This window comes from Ixodes scapularis, unplaced genomic scaffold (genome assembly GCF_016920785.2).
Source record: "Ixodes scapularis isolate PalLabHiFi unplaced genomic scaffold, ASM1692078v2 PGA_scaffold2__306_contigs__length_199485367, whole genome shotgun sequence".
NCBI lineage: Eukaryota > Metazoa > Arthropoda > Arachnida > Ixodida > Ixodidae > Ixodes > Ixodes scapularis.
In genome coordinates, this window is record NW_024609857.1 from 60917286 (window position 1) to 60934323 (window position 17038).

Consider the following 17038-nt stretch of genomic DNA (forward strand, 5'->3'; position numbering starts at 1 on the left):
TTCTTATCAGATCCCAATTTGACTGACAGCAGAGCGGGACTCACCACGCCCCCCGTTTCTAAAGCCGTCAGCGACTACAGTCACTCTAACGCCTACCGCGACAGAAAAGTCGGGAACCTAACCAGCGCAACGCTCAAAAAAAACAAAAAAAAAACGGCCGGGTGTGGAGTTTAATGACGAAGACAACTTCACCGTACGACGGTGCGCAGCGGCGGACGCAACTATCCATGCCGAGCCAATCCAGCGCGGTGAACGTATCACGTCACGCCCTAATCCTAAAAATGTTGTCCGTCCGTCCGTGCATCTCCCGCTAAATTTAGCGGGGAAAATTGAAACGTGACCTAAACACCGATTCAGTATCCCCGATACATTTAGCGGGAAAATTTATGTCACGACACCTCACCTCACTTGACCTATATAGGCTATACACCTATTCAGTTCCCCCCTAAATTTGGCGGGAGAATTGCCGTCACGTGACCAGACGTCACGCCACCTACACACCAGTTCAGTTTCGCCCCTAAATGTGGCGGCAAAATCGATGTCACGTGGCCTGTGCACCAAGTCAGTTGCCTCGCCTAATTTAGTGGGGAACTTAACGTCACGTGACCTGATAATAATAATACTAAAAATCTTTATTTATTCGAGAGAGAGCCGCGGCATTGCAGAAAGGCAAGAGCCCGTACCATGGAGGCCCGCGATGCCGCGTTTAGAGATGATGATTATGTGATGATGTCACTGACGTATACATAAATTCAATTCACCCGCTAAATTTGGCGGGGAAATTAAAGTCACGTGACTTATACGTCCTCCTTCTCTCCCCGAAACAACTGTTCAATGTCTTCTAAAAAAACGTAAACGACTGCTCCTAGACGCAGCATTTTATGCATCATAAGGCTTTGGTGATAAAGGTCGCTGCCAATTTTTATATTTATGTATTTATTTCCCCACAGCGCCCGTGAGGCTATTAAAGTAAAAATAGGGCAAAAAAAGAAAAAAAAAACGCCACGGCACATAAGAAAAAAAAAAAAAAAAAATCCGTTGCTTACAGCGAAACACGGATCTCGAAGAACCAGCGAACACCATTTTTAACACTTGCTTTTCTGCCAAAATCCAAAACACACACTAATGAAAATCTGGATCGGTGGCCGAGTGGGCTAGCGCACACCAGCTCGGAGCACGTGGAGCGAAAGCTCGCGAGGCTAGCGGTTCTACCACACTCGCTAAATTTCTCATCTACATTTGAGGGACTCGTCGCCCGTTGAGGCAGACCAAGTTCTAGGCTGTAAAAACACACACACAACCCATTCTTTTGTGTCGTAAAATAATTTTTAGGGGTTCTTCGGCTTGCTCATAATTTGCACACTAAAAAGTTCTTTTAAGCACTCTCTAAAAAGGTTCTTCGTAAAAAAACCTATATATATATATATATATATATATATATATATATATATATATATCTTTTTTTTATGCAAAAGAGGTTTTTTTTTTTTTTTTTTTTTTTTTTTTTTTTTTTTGATGCGCCAGGGGTTGAGGAGAAACCGATCTTCACGAGCTGAAAAAAGTTCTTGGGCGTCGACGAACCTTTCAAGAACGGTGTTTCTTTCTTTTATTTTTTTTTATAGTGCTGGGGATTGAATTTATGAACTATAAAAAGTATCAAAGACAAATAAAACAAATTAATTACTGCGTTTTTTTGTTGTGTTTTTTTTCTTGAGATTATATCTTTTGGCAGCTCGTTCCAGCACGGAATGGTGCATGGAAAAAACTATGTTTAAAAAATGTCAATTCTAAAAGCCAATTTTTTGTGTGTATGTGTGATTTTGTTTGTGAGGAATAAAGTGAGGTTCAAGTAATTATCTCGTTTTATCGACACCGCATCGTTCGCAGAAAAAAATCTGCGTAGATGTCTTAGGCACTGTCGGCGAGATACTGCAGAGGTGAACTTCCCATTTTTGGCAGTCACGCTTCGACACCGCTGAGCGTAAAAACCGAAAACAGGAGCCCCCGATTTTCCGAGCATAATTCGATCGGAGCCGACGAGCTCGCGGCGTGATCGAGTGCTGACCGATCCATGACACTGCGCCAAAGCGATGAACACTTGAAAGCAAGAATTTCTTCGCGTTTATGTGTTTTTTTCGCAACGGGTCGCAATCCTCATCTCCGGAAACAAGCTCCGCCGTTGCGCAACAGCGCCACCGTCGTCCACGGTGTGGCGAAACCACTTTGGCGCAAACAAGGATTTGTGTTTTTTTTTTTTTTCTTTTTTTTCGTATCCAAGCGCCACAGGGAAAGACCACAACTGCAATAGAAGACTATTTCCAAGGAACTCGCGTGTTGTGGTTACGGATGTCGCGAACCTGCCCGGGTTCGAGTACGACCGGGTACTCGAATCCGGGCAGGTTCGCAGGTTAGAACTTTTTCCAAGTTCTAATTCAGGGGTCGGCAACTTTTTTTCAGCGGCGGGCCGATTCGCCACGAAGCCGACAAGGAGACGGCAAGAAGGGCAGGTCGGTATCGCGTTTCTTTTATTTGCAAGTAACGAGTAACGTATTTCGTGACTTTTTTTTTTTTTTTTTTTTTTTTTTGCAACACCTACAACACTGTTTAAAACTGTCGTGTGGTCCTTGAATATGTATGAAGAGGCGGCAAAAAGGAGGAGGAGGAGGTGGGGGGGGGGGGGGGGGCTTTTTGATGTCGTGCCGGGGGCCGCATAAAACTGACTCGCGGCCCGTGTGTTGGCCACCCCTGTTCCAATTCAACGTGCAAGCAAAGTTCGACAAAGTTCGTGCAAACCAAAGATCGGCGTAGTTTGACTTCCCAAACTTTCAACTCGAAGTGGGGCAAAAATTCGGCTATTACGCGCACGCGCGTAAATTTAAAAACGAGCCGACAGCACCTGGCGGAAGAGAGATGCAAGATTTTAACGAACACAATTATTAAAAGCTTATTGTTTGATTTTACCTTGTAAAAACATCAATAGTTTTTTTTTTTTTTTTCAATGTATAAAACAGGCCATTTTATAAATCGCTCGTCCTTATTTTTCAAACTCTTTTTTTTTTTTTTAGCCGTCGAGCAACATTATTTGGGGAGTCGGATTTCGTCAAATATAGCCAAAAGTTCGAAGGTTAGCCAAACCAGTCGAACCTCGAGGCTAGACAAAGAGTTCATGACATCCTTTGTTGTGGTTTAAAGACGTCCAAGCAAGCCCCCAGAAATTCACTCCCGGTCGCCGACATTATCGACGAAAACGGCCAGAAATCGCGCCTTCGAAAGTACCATATACCCACGACGAGCTCGAAATTCCGATAATTTTACTTTGGTTTCGCCACTGACCGGAAGCCGTGAAGTCACTCGATGACAATCGCGTCACGCTCTCTTGCGTCTTTTTCCCCAACTATTATTTCTGAACGGCAACATGTTGGAAGGGGTCTTCTTATCCTCACAAAGCCGTTTTGAAAAAATAACCCAGAACGACTTTCGAGTAAAAAAATTCCTAAAGGCGCGAGGAAAGAAATAAAGCAGGCATATTCCAAAGTGTGCTGCGTATCAGCATTACGTGTAAACTATCTAAGAAAAAAAAAAAAAAAAAAAAAAACATCTTCAGCCTGATTGTTCACCAGCGAACTATGTATGTTGTGCGGAAATACAAAAAATAAAGAAATAAAAAGTTGGGCTCGTCCGGGATTTGAACCCGGGACCTCTCGCACCCGAAGCGAGAATCATACCCCTAGACCAACGAGCCAGGATGAACGGTCAGCAACAGGTTGCCAAGGGCACAACTGCCGGCTCCTGTTTGTTGGTTCATTCCTGGCCGTCTCGTCATATTGTCTACACTGAACGTCGAGGGAAAGATGCGTGACATGCGAAATCAGAAGCAAGCCACTGAGAGACGTCGAAACAGTTCAAAAAACTGCGTTCCGCAAGTTGTGACACAGACATATAGTTTACAATGTAGGCCTCATATATTTTACAACCACTTTTGTTTATGAAAAAACAGTGAGTGCGCAGGCGAGCTGGTGCACGATGTTGATCATGATGTACAAAACCCGAGACTGTGGTAAAAGCACGGAAACGGTGTCGAAGACACCGTTTCCCTTTTTCCCCTGTCTTTCTTCTTCGAAACCGTTTCCCTGCTTTTACCACAGTCTCGGGTTTTATATATCATGATCACTTTTGTTACGCTATAAATCGGAATTTTTTTTTACTACATTATTGAAAATGCCAGGTCTTGTTAGGCCAAAATGCGAAATAATTTTAAGATGCTAAGCAAACGCACAGAATTATTTTAAGATGCTAAGCAAACGCACAGAATTTTCAACTACGATTTCCAGAAAGTGTGTTCTTTTTCTAGTTTTTTCTTTTTGTATTTATTTTATTTGTTCACCCCTAAACTGATATGCGTTCGTCAGACCGATCAACAGCCTCCCTTTCATCATCTGACCCCGCCCTCTGCATGTGCGTAGGGGCGGAAGTGTGATCACGTGGCAAAAGAAATATGGCAGGTCTAACAGGCATGTAGCTTCCCGCGCACACTCGGCCTAGGGAAAGGTACTCGTTACAGCCGGGCCGGCACGCTAGAATCTTTGCGAAAGAAAGCCTCGCTGCCAAGCCTGGCGCGCACGAGCCTCTGAGACCACTCCGCTCGTGCACTGGCTTTGGTTGGTGCTTCGTTTCACACAGTCTTAGCCGAGTTACCGATTCTAGCAAGCCGGCCCGGTAGTATACGTATTCTTCAGTGGGGCGCATCACAGACATGACACTTTTTTAAGGCTCGTTCACACAGAAGCGTCTGCTTACGTTTCCTTACGTTACGCGTTACGCTATAACTTGCAAGTCACCGCACCGGAACATCCGTTTTGCCACGCTTCGCACGATGTGCAGGTATCCCTGTTACTCTCGACGTAAGCTTCCGTAGCATAACGCAAAGTACCAAGCAAACGGTGGTGTCCGAACCGGGTTTTCATTGCGACAGCATTTCGAAGGGTCCCGGTTAAAAGTTCCGTGAAGAAGGTCTAGAGAAGCGCGAAAGTACACAAATTTGGTGGGGTAGAAAATTGAACGAGAGACGGAATTTATGGGAAAATTTAAAGGGGACGAGAGCAAATGGTTCCGCGTTACGTGGTGCGAGCAACCGCCGGTAGGGAGCCTATACAGGAACTCTACATTTGACTAAGGCCCCTGTCGCGCCAGTCGCGTCACACTCCGTGCGACGCGACTGGCGCGCCGCCGCGCGGCCGGTACCGAAGGTAGGCAATGAGAACCCCAGAGAAAACGAAACCGAAACCACGCCCCGTACGTTGGTACGCATTGAAGTCGCAGTGGTGCGGTTGCGCTGGGTTCACAGCATGAAGTGCTGCCTGTGCTGCGTCATTAAGTGCTTCAATCGTTATGCGTCGTATCTCGTGGAGACAAAGTTTCACAGTTTTTCACCTCGGCGATGTTTTGTGGGACAGAGACAATGGTGGACCCGTGCCGTACGACGCGAGAAATTTAGTCTCCCGATCATGTCTGCCACTGTGTCGTCGCGGCTGACATATTCTACACTGCCGCTTTGCGCACTGCGTTTGTTTTCGTACCAGTAACGCCTACATATCTCAGCTCGAACTGAAATGCCATCCCACACTCGCGGGTATGCAGTCTGAATTTCGTTGGAAGAATGCCCTCCAAAGAAGTTTCGTCCTCATCGTACATGTCGATGATATTTCCGAACTAGTATGGCACGCAATGTGTACGTCATGAAAAAAGATTTGAACGTTCAAAAGTGACAAATATAAATCTAAAGAAAACAACAATGAAACTCGGAATCACTTGAGAATCGAGGTTTGAGTATGGAAGTTTATGTGGTGTGCTTTCTTTCTTGATCAGCCTCCTTTTAAATGTGGAAACGCTGACACCCCAAGTTCTGTAGACAACATTTTTTTTTCTCGGCTTTAGAGCCACCTATCGCAAAGTGGTTCGAACTGGAAGTACCGTCCACTGGTCCCTTCCTACCTGTAAAGTGCGCACCTCCCACGATGAGTGGTATTATCTGACAGCCTTTGACGGTCAAAGCAGTTCCCATTGAGTTATGCCGCCCAAACTAAATTTCCACCTGGTTTCGCTATGCCAACTCTTTTTGTGATAGTAAGTGTTGTGCCAAGTGACGGTCATGTCAAAGTACCTGTGCGCCGAAAATTAGCACCTCGCACAACAGGTTGTTACAGAACAGCTGACCGCAAAAGCCCTTGGCGGCCAAACCGTGTGTTGGCCGACAACTTTGTTTTCTCGGCTTTGTAACCACCTTTCATAAAGTTGTCTCAATTGTAAGTACAGTCCACTAGTCCCTTCCTACCTCTAAAGTACCCACCTCCCCCGACCAGTGGTATTCTCTTGACAGCCTTTTCATGGTCAAAACCGGTTCCCATTGAGTTACGCCGCCCAACCCAAATTTTCACCTGGTTTCCGTATGCCACCTTTTTTTTTGTATAATAAGTGCTGTGTCATGTTACTGTCAAGTCCAAGTACCTGTGTGCCAAAATCTGCACTTTGCACAGCTCGCTATAACACATTTTGGGTCCAATATTGGATATCCCATACAGCTTTATTTCTTTATTCCTCAGAAACCTAACTTTCACACGTGCTGTCTTAAAGAAACTTGGCACTCTTCGTGCAAAAACTTGGTGAACACCTCACTCGCCTCCAAATATCATGGTTCAAGCAGTCCTAGGTTTACAGCGACGAGCGAAATCAATTTCCCACTCAGTAATTATGGGGCGGCCGTCTTGTTTTTCGGAAAATTGCTCCAACTCCTTTTTCGGCCGCAACTAGAGAAATTATCCCTAATAACGACTCAAACTCAATATATAAGAAGTGGAGAACAGCTAAATGGCCCTTCTGCTCCAGCACTCATGCAACGGCATCCTCAACTTATCGGCTCAAAAAGCAAAAGTTTCGTCCGTGCGCGCTTCCGCCGCCACAGCTTGGCATGCTAAAAGGCGCCGCGGGCTGCTGAACGCGCCTCACAGTCGAACGCCAGCTCCTCCGCTAGCGGCGCTGCGCGCGTTTTTGAAAGCGCCCCCTATAGTTCCTGCACGGAGTGTATAGCCAATACCATCTTTTCATTCGTTCGTCCTGCCACTAGAGGAGGTTTGTTGGAAGCGCTCCCCGGTCGTCTTCGGAATGCCTCGCAAGAAAATGGAGCGGACTGCCGAAACACATCGCCGAACAGAGGCGGCAGGCCACTGAGGCTCCGAGTGGACGTCGTGCCAACGAGACGTCGTTTGTTAAGAGATTGCAGCGTTTGGGTCGATCAAGCGAGGTTGGCTCGTTCTGCTTGCGACCGAGAGCCGAGATCAAGTTTGGTCTCCATTTGTTGAGTCAGCGGCATATGGCCTTCGTAGAAGAGACGTCGACATGCTATCGCACTTCTACGTTGTCTGCACCGATTCTCTGTAGAAACGCGGTCCCATTTCGTTAATATAGTTTAATTAGAATCATCTAGCTTCAAAAGTAGCTTTATTTACAATTAAAGTTCTCATTGCACAAAAGGAACTGCCTCGTTAAAAGCACGCGTTGCTTAAAAAAAGAAAAAAAAAAGAAGTCGTAATCACTTTACAATTGCTTTCATTACTCGGATTGAGTTGTATTAATCGGTCATGGTTTTTCTGCGACGAAATGGTCCTCGTTCCGCTTGTTTTGCACTTATTTATCCGGGGGTTTCACGTTTTCATCTTTTGTGACTTGATTTCACCGAGTTTATTAATCGTGTGATTAAAAACCTCGAGGAGCAATAGAAGTGTTTACTTTTTTTCTTTTTTTTTTTACGTTACAGTTTTTTTTTTTAATCGTTCTTTTGGTTTTGGCAAATCAAAGGCCGTTAAAGCCAGTTCCTATACACTTCCTTTCTCTTCGGTAATTCGAAAGTACGTTAGAACATCATCGCCAAATTAGTTGCGACTGTGGTGCCCATTTTTAAATTAGGGACACTAAAAAGTAATGAAACCGCAATTCCAATTATGTTCTTGTCGAAAGTTATGAATTACGACTATAAATCACGATTTAAAAAAAAAAAAATAGAAAACTAAATACCTTAAGGGAGTTGTCATCCAAGTGTCTCAAACTACTAAGATCAAAATCTTACTTGCAAGTTCATCCGACCCCGAAGACTAGTTTCAGCTCGAAGCAGTCGGTACTTCATCCCCTTTGCAAACTGACAACCCGGAGCAAGCTCCTCATCCCCGTCGGGGATAACCCGTTTTGTAAGCGTAGAATTTACGCTCCCGCTCCTCGTAACTGCAACACGTAAGAAGACGAGGGAATTGGCGCCGAATGGGGGCGGAAAATAGACTCGTACGTGGTACGGGATGCAGATACGGGAGCGAACGTAGACAGAAATAAATTACTCGCGACTGGAAGGCAGCTACAATCGAGTGCGTCGGCTCGCGCTCCGAATAAGAAAAGCGGGCTGATTCTGCCTGAATTATACCTCAGTCAATATCAATGACGTAAAGAGTTTTTTTTGTGTAAATGAAAACAAATTTTGAATGCATATCGAATTGTTCCAGCCAGCTGGGAGGTTGGGAACGGCCATGTTCGCACCCGTGAATTGTACGGGTGCGAACACGCCCCCTCACCCCCCCCCCCCCCCCAAAAAAAAAATAAAACAAATAAATAAAGAATAATAATAATTCCTGGCTACGCCACTGGTCGACTCGATATCGTACTGAACAGTCAGCTCGTACTACTACATTGTTGCTGTTTGTTTGTCATTACTATAGCGGTAAGCGGGGGTTTTCGCCGTTGCACTTTGAGCCCGTGATCAATGTCCTGGATCACGCACTTAACAAAATAAAACCATCGTTCGATACTTCGTGCGAAAATTAGACTGCAGACCTTTCACTGCAAAGCTTGGAGCAGGAGAGCAAAAAAGATTGCGACTTCCGCGGCCCTAACTCAATTTGACTGGCATCCGCGCAAACCGAACTTCCAAGGCGTAATTGCAACTTGGAACCGAAATAACACTTTAGTTGCCAGAGTGAATCCCTCGGCCAACCGACACCTCGGCTGAAGTGAAGAGAACCGAGCCAATGAGAAAAATGTGTGCATACACTGAGAAGGTGGGGAGCTAAGCATTTCAAAGACAGGAATGCGCGAGCGTGCATTCGGCCACGTGGCAGAAACTGGCTGAATGGCCCAGCAATCATCTCGCGTTAACTTCGCAGTCAGCTTACGGGATGAAGGGCGAGGCAACCACCTAACCACAAGTGTCGGAAACCCTTCATTCCGTTCATCCCCCAAGCTGAGAACGATGGCGTTCTCCCCCCAGCTACGAACGAACGATGAGCTCTCGAAGACGCACACACACGCCACACTGTAACCCGGAGGCAACTCGAGGAATTTTTCGTTCACGCCCGGTTCGCCCCTGCAGCACTGGAGCAGAAAAGCCCCCCCGCCCGGCTCCTCCGTCTTCCGAACCAAGAAGAAGCCGGCAGCGAACTTCTCCTTCCACGATGCGGCAGGCAAGCAGCAGCATTCCGGCCCGGCCGACAAAGAATTCGGCCTCCTCGCAAGCACACACGCGCCCCTTCCCGAGCTCCACCTGAGTTCCAGGAGCAAGCGCATGATCCAGGATCATACGATCATACACACACAGACACGTACGAGCGGGGCAAGGGGGATGCCGGACCGAAGCTGCCAGGAACGAACCGAATAAACGACGGGCCCTCTCTGCTCGTTTCACCCGACGAAGCTCCCCCCCAACCCATCAGCGTCCGAGCCAGCGAGCAACAACGGCGCTGCTCCGGCCACAATCAGACGGGCCTGGCCTCCTGGGCTATGGCACGACGACGCCCGCCTCACGAGGAGCCACGCGAGGTAGGAAGCTGAAGAACGCTGATGGCAATGGTGGTGCTGGTGGTGGCCGCCACTCCCTTCGGATACCCCATCGGAGGGAGAGAGGGAGGCCAGGCTGGGCCCGCATGCGGCAGAAACAATGCCAAACAAAGAGCTGGGGGGAGGGCATTGCTCAGCGGCGGCCGCGCCTTGGCCGCCTGCATGCGGGGCTGCATGTATTCGAGGAACGGCCGAATCTACGAAGCTTCCTTCGCGTTCCGACGGCCGACGTACGGTAATGGGATTTTTCAACCGAGCCACTCCGCGTAAACAAAAGGTCTCCGAACGAAGCGTCTGCCCGGTTGTTCCGGGGAATATTAATAGTGTCCTTATTCTACACTACGCCTCATACTTCGAATAAAGCGCTGCCTAAACTGCTGGCTCCCTTAAAAGTTTCATTCGGACACGCTCTTGTGCAAATGAAGGTTGGTTCATACATTTGCGGCGGTTGCGTTCGCAACGACCAAACCGACAGAAATGACCAGAAGATCGAAACAACCGTGACTCAGATAGCTTCGCGAAACTACTTCTTGCACCGCTTGCCACGCTGTGCACGGCGAAAACTTGTCTCGGTTACCTTGTCGTTGCTGTCAATTCGGTTGCTAAGAACGCAAAGGACGCAAATAAGTGAACGAGCCTTGAGACGCTTTGATAATATTGTATAAGTATGAAACGAAGGTATACACTGGCGACGTGCGCGACCAAAACCATCGCGTCGCCGTGGTCAGCTTTCCAGAAGTTGGCCAAATAATTGCTATGACGCCTTTACAGAGGGATTAACTCTGCTTCCATCGAGGTAAATAAGAGCGGGTTAGACTGTCCGTTTCGGCGGTCTTGGTTCAAGAACGCGATGACTCCGAGCTTCCACCGTGCTTTCTTATACACACCATAAAACCTGTCGTTCGCATCGGATGATAAGTAGCCAGGATCACAACTCGCGACGCCATGAATGGGAGCCATAAGAAGGCGCCACCGAAACAGGTGTAACAATCATTGACGATTTCCATCGCGTGGCTTTGAGCCTATTTTCGCGGCTGCGTCTTTAGATTACCAGACCGCTGTGAACATCATTTCGCTCGAGAAGGCTGGCGAGCGAACCCGCCGCCGCAGTTTTCTGTTCTAGCCGCTAAGCGCCGCCGGGTTCTCGCACCGGTGCCTTCGATTGTACTGCACGCTGCTTGTGAGAGCTTGCATAGCTTGGAGATGCACGCTTCGGTGCGTGGAGGACACAAGGACGTCGGCGAAGACCAAAACCCGTCAAGGCCTTTAGACGTTAGAAGTCATCGCTCCACGAACAGCCCAAAGCTCGCCAAGGTTTTTATTTTTACATGACATATGAGAGCTCAACTACACGGAACACTATTTGCAGCTCGAAAATCGTTTCCTTTCCGCCCGAAGACCGCCGATCGAGAACTGACGGCTTAGAGTCGCGCTCACTCTCTTTTCCGTGGTCGAGGGCCGTTTTCTATGGTTTCGAGTCTAAAACTCTAAACCATAGAAAATATCGCAACCACCAAATATAATGAAAGTCGTGGGTCATCCAAGGCACACACTCCATACTAGAAATGGACAATATACCCATTTTACGCTGATATAAAAAAAAAAAATTGCACAGCCACGTGATTTTCGGTCCCGATTTCGGCTTCAAGCAGTTGCGTTTTCTCTTTTTTTTTTTCTTTATTAAAATTATAAGTGACACTAGCAAAATATTTCTTGAGTAGTCTTCTGACACCATAATAAATCACCTGTCAAAAATAAGAATTGTTTTGGGAGGTGTCAGTGTCCCTATTAATTAAAGAGACCACGGAATGATGTTTCACATCTTACTAAAAAGGAACACTATTCCTCATAAATCATGGATGTGCGTAGAACCCAAACAGGAATCCGTTTTCGTTTCAAAGCGCTAACGTTTACAAAAAAAAAAAAAAAAAAAAGAAACGCCTGTGCACACACATCGATAGTTTCCATAAATCGTAACGATAAATTGATCGATTTCGTTTCTAGTTCTTTCGTTTTAAGTGGTCCCATCGAATACATCTAGTCGCACATTTGACCTTCCAGACGAGTTCAAGAGGCCAAGCGCGAGAAACAGTCTGCCACAGCCTTATTTCAACGATGGTGGAGACAAAAAAAAATAAATAAAAATAATAAGGCTTCCTAATTACATAGGCAACCGCCCCCCCCCCCCCCCCCCCCCCCCCCCGGGCCCCCCCAAAAAAGTTGTATTTATAGATTTTTCTTCGAATGTGCAAAACCATAACGGAAGCTCCCACTTTCTACATCATTTCTTTTTCCTCTCTAGAACCAGGGACGCCCCGGCAAGTGAGCGGTGTAGAGATGGCGCACACGAGGCCACTCCGGCGACCAGCGGGCGAGTACGCGAGTGGCGCTCTCCTCCGGCGCAACCTGCGAGGCAGGGCAGGATCGGGGTGACCCCGATTCTAGGCGGCCGCGCTCTGTCCCCGATACCAGCCGGACATCCTGGCCCGGCCGAACGCCCGGGCTTTCCCAAGACCACCACTCCGCCCCGATGACGTACGACGCCGATAAGGGCACGCGGCCACGCGATGAAAAGTCAGAAATCAAACTGTCCTGAGATGTCGGCAGTCGGTGAGAGTCGAGTTTAACGCGAGCTTTCGGCGTATACGATAACACCATCCGAGACTGGGTGGAGAATGCGAAGAATCCAAAGTGGAAGAGATTAGGATAACTCTTTCTCGCAAACGCAGCCAGAGACCGGAGAAAAGCAACAACCGCGTAAGGGGGGCGGAGCTTCCATACAGCACTCAGCGCCGAATCGGCGAAAATTCGCGTGCAAGTCACAGATGCATCATGCAGTGCCATTTTGATTCGGAGCTGCGCTGTGTGTGTGAACGGCCGGAACTTTAGCGGCTGTCATGCAGCTTACATGATGCACCGTACCAACGGTAAATCCCACGCCTCCTTGCTAAAAAAAAATATATATATATATATTTTTTTTTGCTTACAGTACGAGAAAAAAGCGATAGATAGCTGTATCAAGGTCGCGCAATGAGGGTGGAAGGACGCCGTCACGTGTATTTGAAGAGGGTGGTGCGACACGGTCGTCGTGGTTGGCGGAGTGGATGCCACTGACGACCGCCACTAGTGCTCGATGAACCGTGAAGTGAGTAAGCGCGGTGGATGTCTCTAAAACCATCCAGCATTACGCGTAACAGCTGGATACTACCGCAGCTCTATACACGCAGCGCGGCCGACGGGAAGTTCCGACTTCCCTCTCCTCGCGCCAAGACGGCAGAGAAAAATAATTTTTCCATTCTTAATCGCGCGCGGCGGCGACGACAATCCACGAGGTCGAAATCTCTGCAAAGTGTCGCCCGTCCTTCGCGACGGTCGCTCACGGGACCTCAGTCCGAGCCGTGAGGTTAGTCTGCCAGCGTTTTGGGCAACATCGCTACACGTGGCAGATGAGAAATGTAACCGGAGCAATACGACAGCGAGTCTGAGTTCTCTAACGTGCATCACGCAGTAGTAGTACACGACCGCACGCCGATACGATCCAGATCTAAAGACTCTGAAGCCAAGATCTCTGGGCTAGGAGCGAGAGTTTTCGTTGCGCCGAGCACTCGATGCTGATTGCGCACTTTTCCTTCGTGAGCATCGAGATTAGGGTGCCTACATGTGTGTTTGTCTCAGGGTGAAGACATCCTCTGTTGCACCGAGTGGGCCTGCGCCTCACGTGCTGGCCCACTCAGTGCGCGACTTGTGCGCTAAAATGTCGTCTAAGCATTAGCCAGGTCCACGCGCCCGAGCTGAATCACACTGGTTTGCGCCCAGTTCAAAGGACATAAAAACAAACGATTGGGCGGGAAAATAGTTGAGATGTCACATTCAAGCAGAAGCGCGTGTTTCTATGAAAGCACTCTAATCGAGACGCTTGGGCGGCGCCGAGTGACGGTTCCTGTCCGTGACGCCAGGACCACAGGATTTGCCTTGGCTCTAACGCCCCAAGTTTTCACCTCCTCGCCCCCCCCCCCCCCCCCCCCCCCCACGCCTTTACTTATCATCAGTTGCGAATGACAAGTTTGATGGGGTGTGTTAAAAAGCACGGTGGAAGTTCGATGGGAGATCCTAATCCCTTCCAGTCTTCATACGAGCTTTGGGAGAGAGCACTGACCAGCTCCAACCTCGATGACCAGCTCATGCACGTGTCGAGGGCTGTGGAAGCAGGGAAAGCTCAAGGTGTCTCGGACTAAGGACTCCTCTCCCATCGCTTCCTCATAATAAAGATGTTCATTCTCTCTCTCTCTCTCTCTCTCTCACCGAAACCGTCGAAGCTAACAGTTGCTACGTTTACATGGATGCGACTGCAGCGCATCGGATCCAGTTAACGAATCGAATCGGCCCATGCAAACAACTCGGATCGGATCGGATCCGATTTGATCCGATCCCCTGGGTCGGGGTGGTTTGAGATGGTCAATCCGAATCGAGACTCTCCATGTATACGCTAGAGGATGCTAGAGGATCGAGTCGAGTGCTCGAGCGAGGGATTACGGGAGCTTTGCTTCGCCTGCCGCTAGGCAAACCGGACACCTCGTAAACAATCTGAAGGTCACGAGGTTTGCGTTGTGATCCTTCGACACGAGGTGCCGCTGCTGGTCGATCCGAATGCATGTAAACGTAGTGGTTGAAGTGGATTCGATTCGCTAACTGGATCCGATGCGCTGCTGTCGCATCCATGTAAACGTAGCCAGTGGCTGCGTTTATATGGATGCGACCGTGGCACATCGAACCGAGATTTGACTATCTTGGTTGGTAGCAGATGGGTAGAAGATGAAGAAGAAGGAGGACAGGCTGCGTGCGAGTGGTCCCTTCTCGATTCTATATCTCTCAAGAAAAAAGGGTGTAAAAAGGTGTACCGTTACACCCTTTGTCCCATATAATACGCCCCAAAACTTCATTTCGATGTACAGAGCCCTATAGTCGAACAGACGGCCCCAAATTATACCAGGGGCTTGATAACGGTGCGATGTAACTTTTTAAATAGCTAAAGTACGTATCAAAGACCACATAAAGAAAACACTGAGTTTGCGCAGTAGGGCCAAGAAAACCCCGATTATGTGTTTTTTTTTGTAGTTAGTAACACGTACATTAGCTATTTGAATAAGTTGTACCACGCGGCTATCAAGCCCCTCGTTAAATTTCGGGCCCTCTGTTCGACTGTAGGGCGCTGTACGTCGAATTGAAGTTTTGGGGTGTATTATACGGGACAAAAGGTGTAACGATACACCCTTTTACACCCTTTTTTCTTGAGAGTGAACGCGCTACGATCGCATTCGTTTAAACTTGGCCGTAGACGTTCCTCTTATTTGAGTCCATGAAAGCAGAAACAATCCTACAGAGATATCGCGGTGAAAGTTTGGCCGATCGTAGGAAGCCGACCGCAGCGACACTTTTGGTCCGCGCACGTCGCCGTACCTGGAACGGGTCTCCGGTGGTGTCATACAATAGGGAGTTTTCGAAGACCGCGTTTCGCCCTCCGCTAAGCAGTCCGCAACGAAGAAGCCGCTACTGCGCCTGCGCCAATGGCCTTGACTGTAGAGTTTCGGGCATCGTAGCGGGCTGCGGAGAGCGTCACGGGACGGTGAAAACCACCTACGAAAACTCCCTACTACCGCGGTTGACCGTCGCCACCCCCGCAGAGTCGACGGGAAGTTCGGCGACCCGGCTCTCCGCAGCGTTGCAGTGGCGATTATATAAATCCATGTCGAACTCCGACTGCAAAACGGAAATAAAAAGAAATACAAAAAAAAAAAAAATCAGGCATAATTGACGTAACATTGGCCAAGAAGCCCGTCCCTTTTTCTTTCTTCGTAGTTTCTACGTACTTGAATCAAAATAAAGCTTTTTTTTTCACGCTGACTATTGCGTGACGTGAGTTGCACCGCATCGCATCAGATGTTGGCCATTGTAACCAAGAGCACGTAAGATACGAAGGTGGTTTTCCCCCGGACACGCAGGGAAGCCCCCCGTCGACGCTCTCTTTCTCTTTACTGACGCTCGCAAAAACGAGGAGAAAAAGAAGAAAAGTCGAGGCACCTGAGGCGGGAGAACGACTCGAATTCCGCGAGGAGCGAGGAATACGCCACTCGTTCCGCTCCATCGATTTAAATAACAAAAAAAAAAAAGAAAAAAAAGAACGGCGCTATTGCAGCTTTAGGAGTTTTTTCGGGCGCATGCAGCGGCGTTGGAGGAGGCACAGCTGTGGCACAACAGCCACCACTCGTTCCCGCAACTCGTAGATTAATGCGCCGGTCACACACTGTTCACACAGATCGTAGGAAAGACACGCCGCTCGCTGCAGACACGATGGCAGCCTCGAGCATGTTCGAGCACGAGCGAGAGAAGCACGCCTCAGACTGTAGACTTCTTCGCCTGACGCTCCTCTCACCTGGGTCGTACAAAAGACTGCCTGCGGAAACGTTCCAAGCGTATTACGCGCTTCCAACATGCCCGAGGTGGGTGCGCAGAAAAGGAATTCTGACATGGTGTCTCGCAGTAAACAGCACGGTGCGGTTCGCACACTCGTGTTCGGTTGCGACCGACTGCGTTGTGCAGCCTCGTGCTCGCTGACAACCAGAGAACACGCTGGCGACAATTATAAAGTACTGCCAAAAAGATTTGTATATTTTTTTCCCGAGTCATTAAATTTACGTATTATTTACGCAAAAAAAGTAACTTTTATATCCCGGTGAAACTTTTTCCGAGCCCATCCCGACAGAGTGATAGGCAACAAAAAGTAGGAAATACTAAACGAAAATCGCGAGGGTTCCACGGTCAGCCGATGGGTGGCGCGTGTGTTCTCTCGTCGCGATCAAGAATCGGCACGAGGCTGCACGGCACACTCGGTTGCGACCAAACGCTGGTGTGTAAAGTATATGGCCTTCGTGAATAGAGCTTTCCACAGCCTCTTCTTCACCTGCCAAGCTCCTCACCTAGCTGCTCACAGTCTCAATAACATCTCAAGTCAAATTATGACGTATGCAACACGCTAGGCAGTTAGCCGGATTCGACCACGCAATCTGCGGAGTTGGCGGCGCAAAGAAAACAAAAACACGATACACTGGCTCTGCAAGCAGAGCCTATACAGTTACTATGGTGCCCGGAGCCCGTCTCCGACCGGTGTGTT

The 17038-nt window shown here is 48.4% G+C and overlaps 1 protein-coding gene and 1 non-coding gene across 2 annotated transcripts in view; both read right to left on the minus strand.

The window, feature by feature from the left end:
- LOC8039758 (ribonuclease ZC3H12A) overlaps positions 1 to 17038 on the minus strand; it is a 91140-nt gene that overhangs the window by 48006 nt on the left and 26096 nt on the right. The gene's annotated exons all lie outside the window — the stretch shown is intronic.
- Trnap-cgg lies at positions 3671 to 3742 on the minus strand. The gene has a single exon. It is a non-coding gene; the product is annotated as a tRNA-Pro (tRNA).